The sequence below is a fragment of the Aotus nancymaae genome, unplaced genomic scaffold (genome assembly GCF_030222135.1).
Source record: "Aotus nancymaae isolate 86718 unplaced genomic scaffold, 86718_ANA_hifiasm-v0.15.2.pri h1tg000017l, whole genome shotgun sequence".
In the NCBI taxonomy this organism is placed as follows: Eukaryota; Metazoa; Chordata; class Mammalia; order Primates; family Aotidae; genus Aotus; species Aotus nancymaae.
This window is the reverse complement of record NW_026988429.1, coordinates 14,880,763-14,893,159: the sequence shown is the minus strand read 5'-3', so window position 1 is coordinate 14,893,159 and position 12,397 is coordinate 14,880,763. Positions and strand designations below refer to the sequence as shown.

At 42.4% G+C, this 12,397-nt stretch overlaps 2 pseudogenes; both read left to right on the top strand.

Moving 5' to 3' along the window:
- Nucleotides 1-2,893: 2,893 nt before the first annotated feature.
- LOC135275624 (immunoglobulin kappa variable 2-28-like) lies at nt 2,894-6,834 on the top strand (annotated as a pseudogene).
- Nucleotides 6,835-7,169: 335 nt separating this feature from the next.
- The window catches only part of LOC110568659 (dynein axonemal heavy chain 6-like), a 322,799-nt pseudogene continuing 317,571 nt past the window's right edge, over nt 7,170-12,397 (top strand).

Sequence of the window (12,397 nt, the reverse complement as noted above, 5' to 3'; positions counted from 1 at the left end):
GTCCAGGGGGCCTCTGAGATGTTCGGGCAGCGTCAATCTTCAGCCATCAAGCTGAGGAGCATCAACGTGTGTTAGACAGTCTAAATTCCAGTGGGGGCCCACAAGACGGGGCAGGGCTTAGAAGGAATCCTGGGCTGCTGGCATTCCAGGTTTCCAACACTTGAAGCAAGTTCTGGAGGGTGGACGCCACAGTCTGGGCACTTTGGTGTCTTTGTAGCCAGTAGTGTGGCTGGGGTTTGTCTTACAGCAGAGGCAAGCATTTGTAGTTCTGAGATGCACTGCCACTGGGCAGCTTTTTCTGTATTACTGAACACCTGAAGGTGAGGTTGATTAATTTCTATTGTGGGGTTTGAGGATCAGATTTTTATTTCTGTGTTTTTTTAAATGTTAGGGGATGATTGGGTGATAAACGTTTTTCAGTAGTGAGAGTAGAAGTAAAGATGAGTTACACCAGGTGAGATTATAGGACTGGGTTAATTAAGTATTGGAGGATTAGATGAAATGGAGCCTAACCGTTGGCCGATTTAGGAAAAGTCAGATAAAGAGAAAGAAATGTGTACCCTAACTATGCCTCAGGCTCCAGACATCTCTCGAAGGGGGAATTGTTGGGAAGGGGCAGAGGAGTTAGCTTCAGGACTAAACTGCAAGCCTACCTGGGTATGAGGTGGGGAGGTGACAGGAGGGGCATAAGGAGGTGAGTTGTGAGCAGAGGAGGAGAAGGGAGGCTCTGGGTAGGGGTTAGGGCCTGAATTGGGGTCTGGTTCAGACAGGCAGGAAGGAGAAAGTTCTGGAGGGTTGATGGACAAGGAAAATTCTGACTCACTGGTGGAGGTAGGAGGTGTAGGTGGAAGGGAGAGAAGAAAAATTTGGCATGGGTTGCATTGAGAGTAGAGATTAGGGAGGGATTGGAATGTAAAAAAATGCCTGGACATAGGGAATTTTAGATTGTTTGTCCATTTGTTGACAAAAATTTTCTAGGTCTTGCAGAATAGAAAAATTGAAAGTGTCATTTTCTGGCCACTTAGAGCCATTGTCCAATTTATATTGTGGCCAAGTGGTATTGCAGAAGAAAATCAGATGCTTAGCTTTCAGGTCAGGTGATAGGTGGAGAGGTTTGAGGCTTTTTAGAATGCAGGCTGAGGGAGAGGAGGGAGGAATGCAGGGTGGGAGATTGCCTGTAGTTTAAGAAGAGTGCCAGAGACAAGGAAAGTGAATGCATAACCAAGCATTTTAGCAGGCATCCCAGACTAAATCTTGGTCTGTACCTGGGATGAATTGGTCAAAGGGGGAGTCTCCCGTGTTGATCCATCACATACGAGTGGGAGTGAATGACCACAACAGACGTCTCCACAATGATCAGTCACTGAGGGAAGACTGCCTTCCTGGTTCTGTGACCCAGGCAGGCTTGAAGTTATGAACTTCACGGAAAGTCCTGTCTTTCTTGTCTCTGCTAAAAGGAAGAGGAAAATGAAACTGAAAGGAGAAGGAGGCTGACAGGTAGAGAGAAGGGCTAAAGAAGAGAGTTGAGGCAAACTACTTACCTGATTTGAGGATGGTAAGTGGGTCTGTGGGCTGGTCTGATGAACCTAGATTGTAGGTAGGTATCTTCACAGAGGGAGCACAAAAAGAGCAGGGGCAGGCAGTTTGGTCTCCCGTAGGAGTTCCTCCATCCCGGGTTTCAGCACCAAGTGTTAGGCACATTGCTTGCGTGAAGAGACCAATAGGCAGGCTTCATGTGGGCAATAAGGCTGCTTTATTTCATGCTTGGGTGCAAGCAGGCCAAGTCTAAAAGAGGAGTTAGGCAAGGGGAGTAGGAAAGGGGATTGGTTATATAGGTTGGGGCAAATGCTTAGTTAAAGGTGGTAATCTATTTTAGGGAGGGGAAGGATGTCACAGGATGCATGGTCATAGAGGTAGTGGTCTTCTATTATAAACAGGCATGATCATAAGGGTAGGGGGTATTGGTTTCAAGCAAAGGAAAGGGTGCGGTAAATTACATAGTTACAGGGATGGGAGTCTTGAGAAACCTAACGTCTAGAGTGGGGAGGTTTTTGGAAGGCTGAGCAGGAGCAATGGTTGAAGGTTGCAGGGTGAGAGCAATCAGTTGAGGCAGGAACTAGTTGTTTCACTTCTCTTTGTGGCCATCCAGTTACTCCAGACTTTCTGGCTCCTGGAGACCATCCAGAGGTGTACATGCGGGTCACCAAAGCTATATGGCCAGGCTCGGACTTGGAGGCCCGACATAGGGAGAGTCTGTTCTGGCCTCTTCCAGCAGCTGGTGGCTGCAGCTTTCCTTGGCTATGGCCACATCACTCCAGTCTCTGTCTCTGTAGTCACATTGCCTTCTCTTCTGTCTGTGTTAAATCTCTCTCTCCCTCTCTTATAAGGACACTTGTCATTGCAGTTGAGGCCCACTGGGTTGATCCAGATAATCTCCTCATGTTAATATCCTTAATTTACATATGCAAAGGCACTTTTTACAAATAATAAAGTATGAATACGTTCCAGTGAAGAGAATCTGACATTTTGGGGTCATACTCAGCGTATTAAACTGTTAAAGTACCAACTCTTTCTGTGCACACACACACAACAGCCTCTCTCTCCTCATCCCCCTTTCTTTTCCTGTTTCTTATGATCACAAGTCATTTCACTTCCTGAGTGAATCCAGTGCCTTTTATGTCCAGGTCAGAGGGGCACACACAGGACTGCCTTGCTCAGGGTTTGCTTAAAGATCTGCTCTGTCCCACATTATCATGTAGAAGGAAGGACACAGCCACAGACAGCCCTCAACCATCTGAGAGAAGCTGTCTCTACAGAGCCCAGTCATGGGCTGTGGTTCTCTGGGCCTCTGATTGTCTTCGGGGGCCTGTGTTTTCAGCCCTCATGGAGGGTTTGGATGGCCCCTGACCCAGATAGGATCCACCTTGGCTTACTATTTTCCTCTTCTCCTCACTAAGAAAGTATATTTGGTGTAGACTGAGTGAGGTGACAAAATTGTCCAAAGTATAGAAATGACTATTATTTACTTTGCATATCTTTAGTTACGTTCATGAGGCATTTTGTAATATTTTGCAGTGCATAACAATCAATTTTCTAGAATGCCTTGACTCACTAGATGGGAGTAATCCCTAATTTAGGAATATAATATCCAACTGTCTTTAGAATTGGGACACAAAAATCAAGCGTTGGCCACCTGCCCTTCCCCTGGCCTCAGCTACTGCTGACAGCTGTTAGGAAGACCCACTTCCCTCCCACTTCTTGGATCTGCCTCCTAACGGATTCCCGTGATGGCGTTGGCCAGAGGGGCCAAGAGGATCCCTATAAACACAGGAGAGTTGGGTGCTCCTGGAATCTCTAACTGTCCGTTCTGGGCTCAGAGCAGCTGTTACCTTGGCATCTACTTAGAGCATAAAGCAGAACAAGCCCCATCTCCATAAGAATAGAATGTCCAGTGATCTTGCTGCAGGCATCTTGCTGACTCTGAGGTGACCTCTGTTCCGGCCTCTGGTGAGGAGCTCTGTGAACAGGGTAATATCTCAGCCCTGCTCAGTATAGCCTCAATCTCTGTGAAACCTGAGGCACCCCCATCAACTCCACCACCTCCTGGCAGCTGCCGATAAAGTGAGCATCCTGGAGAGGGGCTCTGGTTCAGGCCATCAGACATGCAAATTAACTCCATGAAAACCTGTGTTTATTTAACCCTGGGGGCATGGACCCTGCTTCTAGAGCAGCTGATAGGAACTACCTGCCTAACCACATACCCCTTGCTCTTAGGATCCCAGGACACTCCAAGATGTGCTTCCTGGCCCTGTTCCTCTGCCTCCTGGTGATGTGCTTTCAGGGTGAGTGCATTTCCCACTGCAGACCATGCAGAGGCTTTAGCCCTTGACACAGGGATAATGAGCTCAAATTGGAAACTACAGTGTGACATGGAGGGTGATATGCCTTAATTCTCATTAGGAAACCAAGGCAGAGAGCCCAAGGCTAACCATGAGGCAGAGGTGCCCACAGCCTTGAACCTGTCCTCTGACTCTTAGAGGGCCTCTGTCCCTGCTCCCATCCCATGTCTACCTCTCCTGAGAGGCTCCCCAGGGTACTGGTCAGGCTGTGAAGTATGGACCTGCCCATTGGCCCCTGAGGGTGGGGATGCACCATGCCATATCCCCTCTCATAGCTGCCCTGGTCCTGAGGACACCTCCCCAGCCATTTCTATGTGGAATGTACACAGGGAACGGTGGCAAGGTCCAGGGGTGCTAATTTCTGTCATGTTTAAGCATGGCATGAGCCTTTTAATGGGGCAAGTTTCTTATAATCCTTTGGGAAAGTAATGCATTGTGCTACCTGGATGGGGTGTCTTTGCAGGCTGCAGTGGGCAGATTGTCCTGACTCAGTCTCCAGAGACCTTGGAAGCAACCCGAGGTGACTTTGTCTCCATCACCTGTAGAAGCAGCACAGATGTAGGCACCTCCATAGCCTGGTACCAACAGAGACCCCAGGAGTCTCCCAGGCTGCTCTTCTTTGGAGCTTCTGCCCGGGCTGCTGGAACCCCTTCCAGGTTCCGGGGAAGTGGCTCTGGCTTTTACTTCTCTTTCTCTATCCATGGGGTGGAAGCCGAAGACATTGGAGTGTTTTACTGCCAGCAGCATTTCAGCCAGCCTCTCACAGTGACAGGTCCTCAAACTAATTTACGCTTTCTGGGTGGATGATGCTTCTTTCGTGCACCTGCTTCCCACAAGGGGTGCAATCTGAGAGTGTGAAGGGTCCACATTGTAGATGTCTATGTTTTCAGTTTGTGATCTCTGATCTGTTAAGTCCGGGTCAGGGCAGAGTTATTTCCTCAAATTTAAATAAGATATACAGAGGAGGAGAGGCAAAGAGAAGTGAAACCAAGCTGTTTCCTAGACAAGTGCTTTACCTGGCCTGATTTGTTATTTTTTTTCATTTTTTTGCAGCGTATCAGAACACTCCAAAATGTAAATGATTTAAACAGTAATTATTTGTTGTGATTCTATGGGCTGACTGGAAGGTTTTTCTGCTGCTTGTCCTGAGCTCCCTCAAGCAGCTGCAGTCAGCTGGGTCAGTGGAGTGGGCAGTTCCTATTGGCCTCACCCACCTGCCTATCAGTCAGGTGGGAGCTGTGGCTGTGGCTGGGAGCCTGGGTTCCTCTCTTAGTAACATAGGAGGGCAGTGGGAGCACTCCAGCTCCGCTTCAGGTATTTAAAAGTGAACTGTCTGCAGAAATTTTTATATTAATAATAAAACTGTTTCATCTTGTAGAGATCTTTTGCCTCCCTGGTCAGTTGTATTCCCCGGTATTTTTTTCTTTTTGTGGCAATTGAAAGCGGAAGTTCTCTCCCGATTTGGCTCTTGGCTTGACTATTGTTGGTGTTTAGGAATGTTAGTGATTTTTGTACATTGATTTTGTGTCCTGAGACTTTGCTGAAGTTACTTATCAGCTTAAGGAGCTTTTAGGTTGAGACTGGGGTTTTCTAGATATAGGATTATGACATTTGCAAACAGTAGTAGTTTTATTTCCTTGCTTCCTATATGGAGGATCTTTATTTGTTTCTCTTGCCTGATTGCTCTGGCCGAGACCTCCACTACTATGCTGAATAGGAGTGGTGAGAGAGCATCTTTGTCTTGTGTCAGTTTTCAAGGGGAATGCTTCCAGCTTTTGCCCCCTCAGTATGATGTTGGCTGTGGGTTTGTGAAAGATGGATCTTATTATTTTGAGGTATGTTACTTTAATACCTAGTTAATTGAGAGTTTTTAACATGAAGGGTGTTTAATTTATAGGAAGACTTTTCTGCATCTATTGAGATAATCATATAACTTTTGTCTTTAGTTCTGTTTATGTGATAAATCACATTAATTAATTTGCATATGTTGAACCAACCCTGCATCCCAGGGATAAAACTTACTTGATTGTGGTGGATAAGCTTTTTGATGTGCTGCTGGATTTGGTTTGCCAGTATTTTGTTGAAGATTTTTGCATCAGTGTTCATCAAGGATACTGACCTGGCCTGTACTTTTCTTTTTGTGTTCTGTCTCTGCCAGGTTTTGGTATCAGGATGATTTTGACCTCATAGAATGAGTTGGGTAGGAGTCACTCCTCAATTTTTGGAACAGTTTTAGAAGGAACGATACCAGCTCTTCTTGGAATGTCTGGTACAATTTTGCTGTTAATCCATCTTGTCCTGGGATTTTTTTTGTTGGTAGGCTATTTATTACAGATTCAATTTTGGAGCTCATTATTGGTTTTCCCTGGACTAGAAACCACCTAAAAGAAATAATGACCAGTGTTCTCATTAAGATTTTAAAAAACATAAAACCTTCTTGTGCCTTACAAATATTGTGTTCATTCTGGAATGTTTATTGTTTATGGTATAAATGAAATTTTTTTTTAAAAAAAAAGACTAATGAGATGAATGACATAAGAGAAATCATAAAATTTACTGAGAGTGTTTATATATAACCTCGTACTTTTCTCTCATAATTTCAGGATCCAGTGGGGATATTGTGATGACCCAGACTCCACTCTCCCTGCCCGTCACCCCTGGAGAACCAGCCTCCATCTCCTGCAGGTCTAGTCAGAGCCTCCTGCATAGTAATGGAAACACCTATTTGAATTGGTACCTGCAGAAGCCAGGCCAGTCTCGAGGCTGAGGATGTTGGAGTTTATTACTGCATGCAAGGTATACAAACTCCGGCGGGGCCAAGAACCCGCGAACGCCAGGAAGACAGAGTCCTAATTGGACTCACGGAGGAAGCTGCGCGACAGGAGGCGGGCGGCGGCTAGGCCGCTGCTGCCGGAGACCATGGTCGCGATGTCAACGGCAGCGGCAAGAATTGCGGTCATCCGCCAATGACACTCCCAGGCCCCCGGGGACCTAACAGGGGCAAAGGCCGGAGGAGGCGGAGGGTGGCCACAGTAGTCGCCTGAACAAATTTCCCACTGCAGAGGATTGTTCACGAAACAGCAGGGGTGGCAGGTGAAGATAAAAAGATATCCTATCGGAGAATGAGATAATAATTCGGCTCCTTCCTAGAAACTTGGGTTTGATTAACATTAATTATAACAGCAGCCGAGGGAAAACCCCCACGCGAGACTGGCCGGCGAGTGGCATTGTGGGTAATGTAGTCTAACGGCCACGGCTGGTTCAGTTGCTTTTGAGAGAGGCTGCGGGAAGCGAGCGAGAGAGCGGCAGTGACACCCGGGAGACTAGGGACTTGAAGACAAGGAAGGAAAAAACAGTGAGGTGAGGTGAGGTGCGAAGAGCAGTGCCAGAACTTTGTATCCTAGGCCCGTTTCCTGCCCCTTCGCTTTCCTCATTTGCTATTAGAATAATACTTCTCACCGCGTACCTTGTGCCTGGACCCGGAAGGGTTGCTGGGAGACGGGAATCTGAACGGGCACTCGTGGCCCGTGAAGGGAAAGACGTGATGAGAAAGATCACGTCTTCAGGGAACTTATTCCCTGAAGTTCCTCAGGGCTGAAATTTGAGGATCTGAGATTCTGCATGACTAGCAAGCTTTTCAGGTGATGCCAATGCTGCTAGTTCATGGATCACACCTTGAATAGCAAGGTGCTGTGGCAGAGGCTCTCAGATGTGTCTTCAGATTGTTCACTGTTACATATAGAAATGCTACTGATTTTTGTATGTTGATTTTTGTCTCCTGCAACTTTACTGAATTTGGTTATCAGTTCTAATAGTTTTTGTGTGTGTGTGTGGAGTCTTTAGATTTTTCCACATATAAGATCATATCATCTGCAAACAAGATAACTTGGCTTCTTCCTTTCCAGTTTGGCTGTCCTTTGTAACTTTCTCCTGTCGGATTGCTCTAACTAAGACTTCCAGTACTATGCTGAATAACAATGATACAAGTTGGCATCCTTGTCATGTTCCAAATCATAGAGGAAAGGCTTTCAATTCTTCCCCAGTTATTAGGATACTAACTGTGGATCTGTCATTTATGGCTTTTATTATGTTGAGATATGTTCCTTCTATCCCCAGAATTTTGAGGGTTTTTATCTTGAAGGGATGTTGAATTTTATCAAATGCTTTTTCAGCATCAACTGAAATGATCATATGGTTGTATCATTTCTTTTGTCGATATGGTGTATTACATTTATTAATTTGCATATGTTGGGTCATCCTTGCATTCCAGGGATAAGTCCCATTTGATCATGTTGAATGATCTTTCTAATGTGTTGTTGAATTTAGTTTGCTAATATTTTATTGGGGATTTCTTACATCAAAATTCATCAGCGATATTAGCCTGTAGTTTTCTTTTTTTTAAGTGGGTCTTTCTCTGGTTTTGTTATCAGAGTAATACTGGCCTTGTAGAATGAGTTTAGTAGTGTTCTCTCCTCTCCTGTTTTTTGAAATCGTTTGAGTAGGATTGGTATTAGTTATTATTTTAAAGTTTGGTAAAATTCAGCAGTGACGCCTTCAGGTCCTGGGTTTTTCTTTACCTGGAGACTTCTTATTATGGCTTTGATCTCATTACTTGTTATTGGTCTTTTCAGGTTTTGGATTTCTTTCTGGTTCAATCTTGGTAGGTTGTATGTGTCTAGAAATGTGTTCATTTTTCTACATTTTCCAATTTATTGGCATATAATTGGTCATCACAGCCACTAATGATCCTTTGAATTTCTGTAGTATCAGTTATAATGTCACCTTTTTTATTTCTGATCTTATTTATTGGGATCTTCCCTCTTTTTTCTTCATTAGCCTGGCTAATGGTTTGCCAATTTTGTTTAACTTTCCAAAAAACCAACTTTTTGTTTCATTGATCTTTTTTTTTGTCTTCTTTGTTTCAATTTCACTTATTTCTGTTCTGATCTTTATAATTTCTTTTCTTCTACTAATTTTGGGTTTGGGTTACTCTTGATTTTTCAGTTCTTTAAGATGCATCATTACATTGTTTATTTGAAGTTCTTCCTCTTTTTTCATGTAGGCGCTTATAGTTATAAACGTCCTTCTTAGTAATGCTTTTGATGTGTCCCGTAGGATTTGGTATATTGTGTTTTCATTATGATTTGTTCAAAAAAATTTTCAGTTTCCTTCTTAATTTCTTCATTGACTCCTGGTCATTCAGGAGCATGTTATTTAATTTCCATGTATTTGTGTTGGTCCAAAATTCCTCCTGTTATTAATTTCTAATTTTATGCCTTTGTGGTCAGAGAAGATGCTCAATATTATTTCAGTTTTTAAAAATGTTTTCAGACTTGTCTTGTGACCTAACATATGGGCTATCCTTGAGAATAATTCATGTGCTAAGGAAAAGAATGTGCATTCTGAAGCCATTGAATGAAATATTCTGTATATATCTATTAGATCCATTTAGTCTAAATTGCAGATTAAATCTGATGTTTCTTTGTTGATTTTCTGTCTGAAATATCTGTCCAAAGTTGAAAGTAGGGTGTTGAAGTCTCCAACTATTATTGTATTGGGGCCTGTATCTCTCTTTAGCTCTAACAATATTTGCTTAATATATCCGGGTGCTCCAGCATTGGGTGCATATATATTTATAATTATTATATTCTCTTGCTAAATTGACCCCTTTATCATTATATACTGACCTTCTTTGTCTCTTCTTATAGTTTCAGTCTTGAAATCTATTTTGTGTGATATAAGTATAGCAACTGCTGCTCTTTTTTGGTTTCTATTTGCATGGAATATCTTGTTTCATCCCTTTATTTTCCATCTATGTGCATCTTTATAGGGGATGTGTGTTTCTTGTAGGCAATGAATCAATAGGTCTTTTCATTCAGCCAGTCTATGTCTTTTGATTGGAGAGTTTAGTTTATTTACATTCAATGTTATTATTGATAACTAAGGACTTACTCCTGCCATTTTATTATTTGTTTTCTGGTCATCTCTTCCTTCCTTCCTTCCTTTCTTTCTTTCTTTCCTATCATCTAGTAGTAAAGGTAATTTTCCTTGGTGATATTATTTACTTTCGTGTGTGCATGTGTGTGTGTGTGTGTGTGTGTGTGTGTGTTTGTGTGTGTCTTCATTGTATGTTTTTGGTTTGAAATCACCATGAGGCTTGCAAATACTGTCTTAGAACTCATTACGTTAACCTCATAACAACTTAACATTGTTTGCATAAAGAAACAACAGAAGAGAAAACTAACAAAAACTCTATGCCTTGACTTCATCCCCCCACTTTTAAACTTTTTGTTGTTTCTAGTTATATCTTATTGTGCCATGTCTTGAAATGTTGCTGTAGTTATTATTTTTGCTATTGTTGCATTGTTTAGTCTTTATACTTAGGACAATAGTAGTTTACAAACCACAGTTACAGTGTTATAATATTTTGTGGGTTTTTTTGTGACTTACCAGTGAATTTGTAGCTTCAGGTGATCATTTTTTTGCTCACTAATGTTGTTTCCTTTCTAACTGAAGTATTCCCTTATGCATTTCTTGTAGGACAGATCTGGTGATGATAAAATGCCTCAGCTTTCTTTTTATAGGAAAGGCTTTATTTCTCTTTCATGTTTGATGATAGGTATTTTTACCAGACACACTATTCTAGGGTAAAAGTTGTTGGTTTTTTCTTCAACACTTTACATGTCATGTCACTCTCTCCTGGCCTGTAAGGTTTCCATAGAAAAGTCTCCTGCCAGATGTATCGAAGCTCCATAGTATATTATTTGTTTCTTTACTCTCGTTGCTTTTAGGATCCTTTCTTTTTTTTTTAATATATATTTTATTGCATTTTACGTTTTGGGGTACATGTGAAGAACATGCAAGATTATTGCATAGGTACACACATGGCAATGTAGTTTGCTGCCTTCCTCCCCATCACCTATATTTGGCATTTCTCCCCATGCCATCCATCCCCAACTCCGTACCCGCTGCTGTCCCTCCCTTAGTTCCCCCCACTACAGACCCCAGTGTGTGATAATCCCCTCCCTGTGTCCATGTGTTCTCATTTTTCAACACCTGCCTATGAGTGAGAACATGCAGTGTTTGATTTTCTGTTCTTGTGTCAGTTTGCTGAGAATGATGGTTTCCAGGTTCATCCATGTCCCTACAAAGGACACAAACTCATTGTTTTTTATGGCTGCATAGTATTCCATGTTGTATATGTGTCACATTTTCCCTGTCCAGTCTATCATGGATGGGCATTTGGGTTGGTTCCAGGTCTTTGCTATTGTAAACAGTGCTGCAATGAACATTCGTGTCCATATGTCCTTATAATAGAACGATTTATAATCCTTTGGATACATACCCAGTAATGGGATTGCTGGATCAAATGGAATTTCTACTTTTAGGTCCTTGAGGAATCGCCACACTGTCTTCCACAATGGTTGAACTAATTTACACTCCCACCAACAGTGTAAAAGTGTTCCTATTTCTCCACATCCTCTCTAGTGTCTGTTGTCTCCAGATTTTTTAATGATCGCCATTCTAACTGGCATGAGATGGTATCTCAATGTGGTTTTGATTTGCATTTCTCTAATGACCAGTGATGATGAGCATTTTTTCATATGTTTGTTGGCCTCATATATGTCTTCTTTTGTAAAATGTCTGTTCATATCTTTAGCCCACTTTTGAATGGGCTTGTTTTTCTCTTGTAAATCTGTTTTAATTCTTTATAGATTCTGGATATTAGCCCATTGTCAGATGAGTAGATTGCAAAAAATTTTTCCCATTCTTTTGGTTGCTGATTCACTCTAATGACTGTTTCTTTTGCTATGCAGAAGCTCTGGAGTTTAATTAGGTCCCATTTGTCTATTTAGACTTTTGTTGCCAATGCTTTTGGTGTTTTAGTCATGAAGTCCTTGCCTATGCCTATGTCCTGAATGGTTTTGCCTAGGTTTTCTTCTAGGGTTTTTATGGCGTTAGGTCTTGCGTTTAAGTCTTTAATCCATCTGGAGTTAATTTTAGTGTAAGGTGTCAGGAAGGGGTCCAGTTTCTACTTTCTGCACAAGGCTAGCCAGTTTTCCCAACACCATTTATTAAACAGTGATCCTTTCCCCATTCTTGTTTTTGTGAGTTTTGTCAAAGATCAGATGGTTGTAGGTGTGTGGCGTTACCTCCGAGGCCTCTGTTCTGTTCCATTGGTCTATATCTCTGTTTTGGTACCAGTACCATGCTGTTTTGATTACTGTAGACTTGTAGTAGAGTTTGAAGTCAGGTAGTGTGATGCCTCCAGCTTTGTTCTTTTTGCTTAAAATTGACTTGGCTATGCAGGCTCTCTTTTGGTTCCATATGAAGTTTAAGGTAGTTTTTTCCAGTTCTGTGAAGAAGGTCATTGGTAGCTTGATAGGGTTAGCATTGAATTAAATTACTCTGGGCAGTATGGCCATTTTCACGATATTGATTCATCCTAACCGTGAGCATGGAATGTTTCTCTATCTGTTTGTGTCCTCTCTTATTTT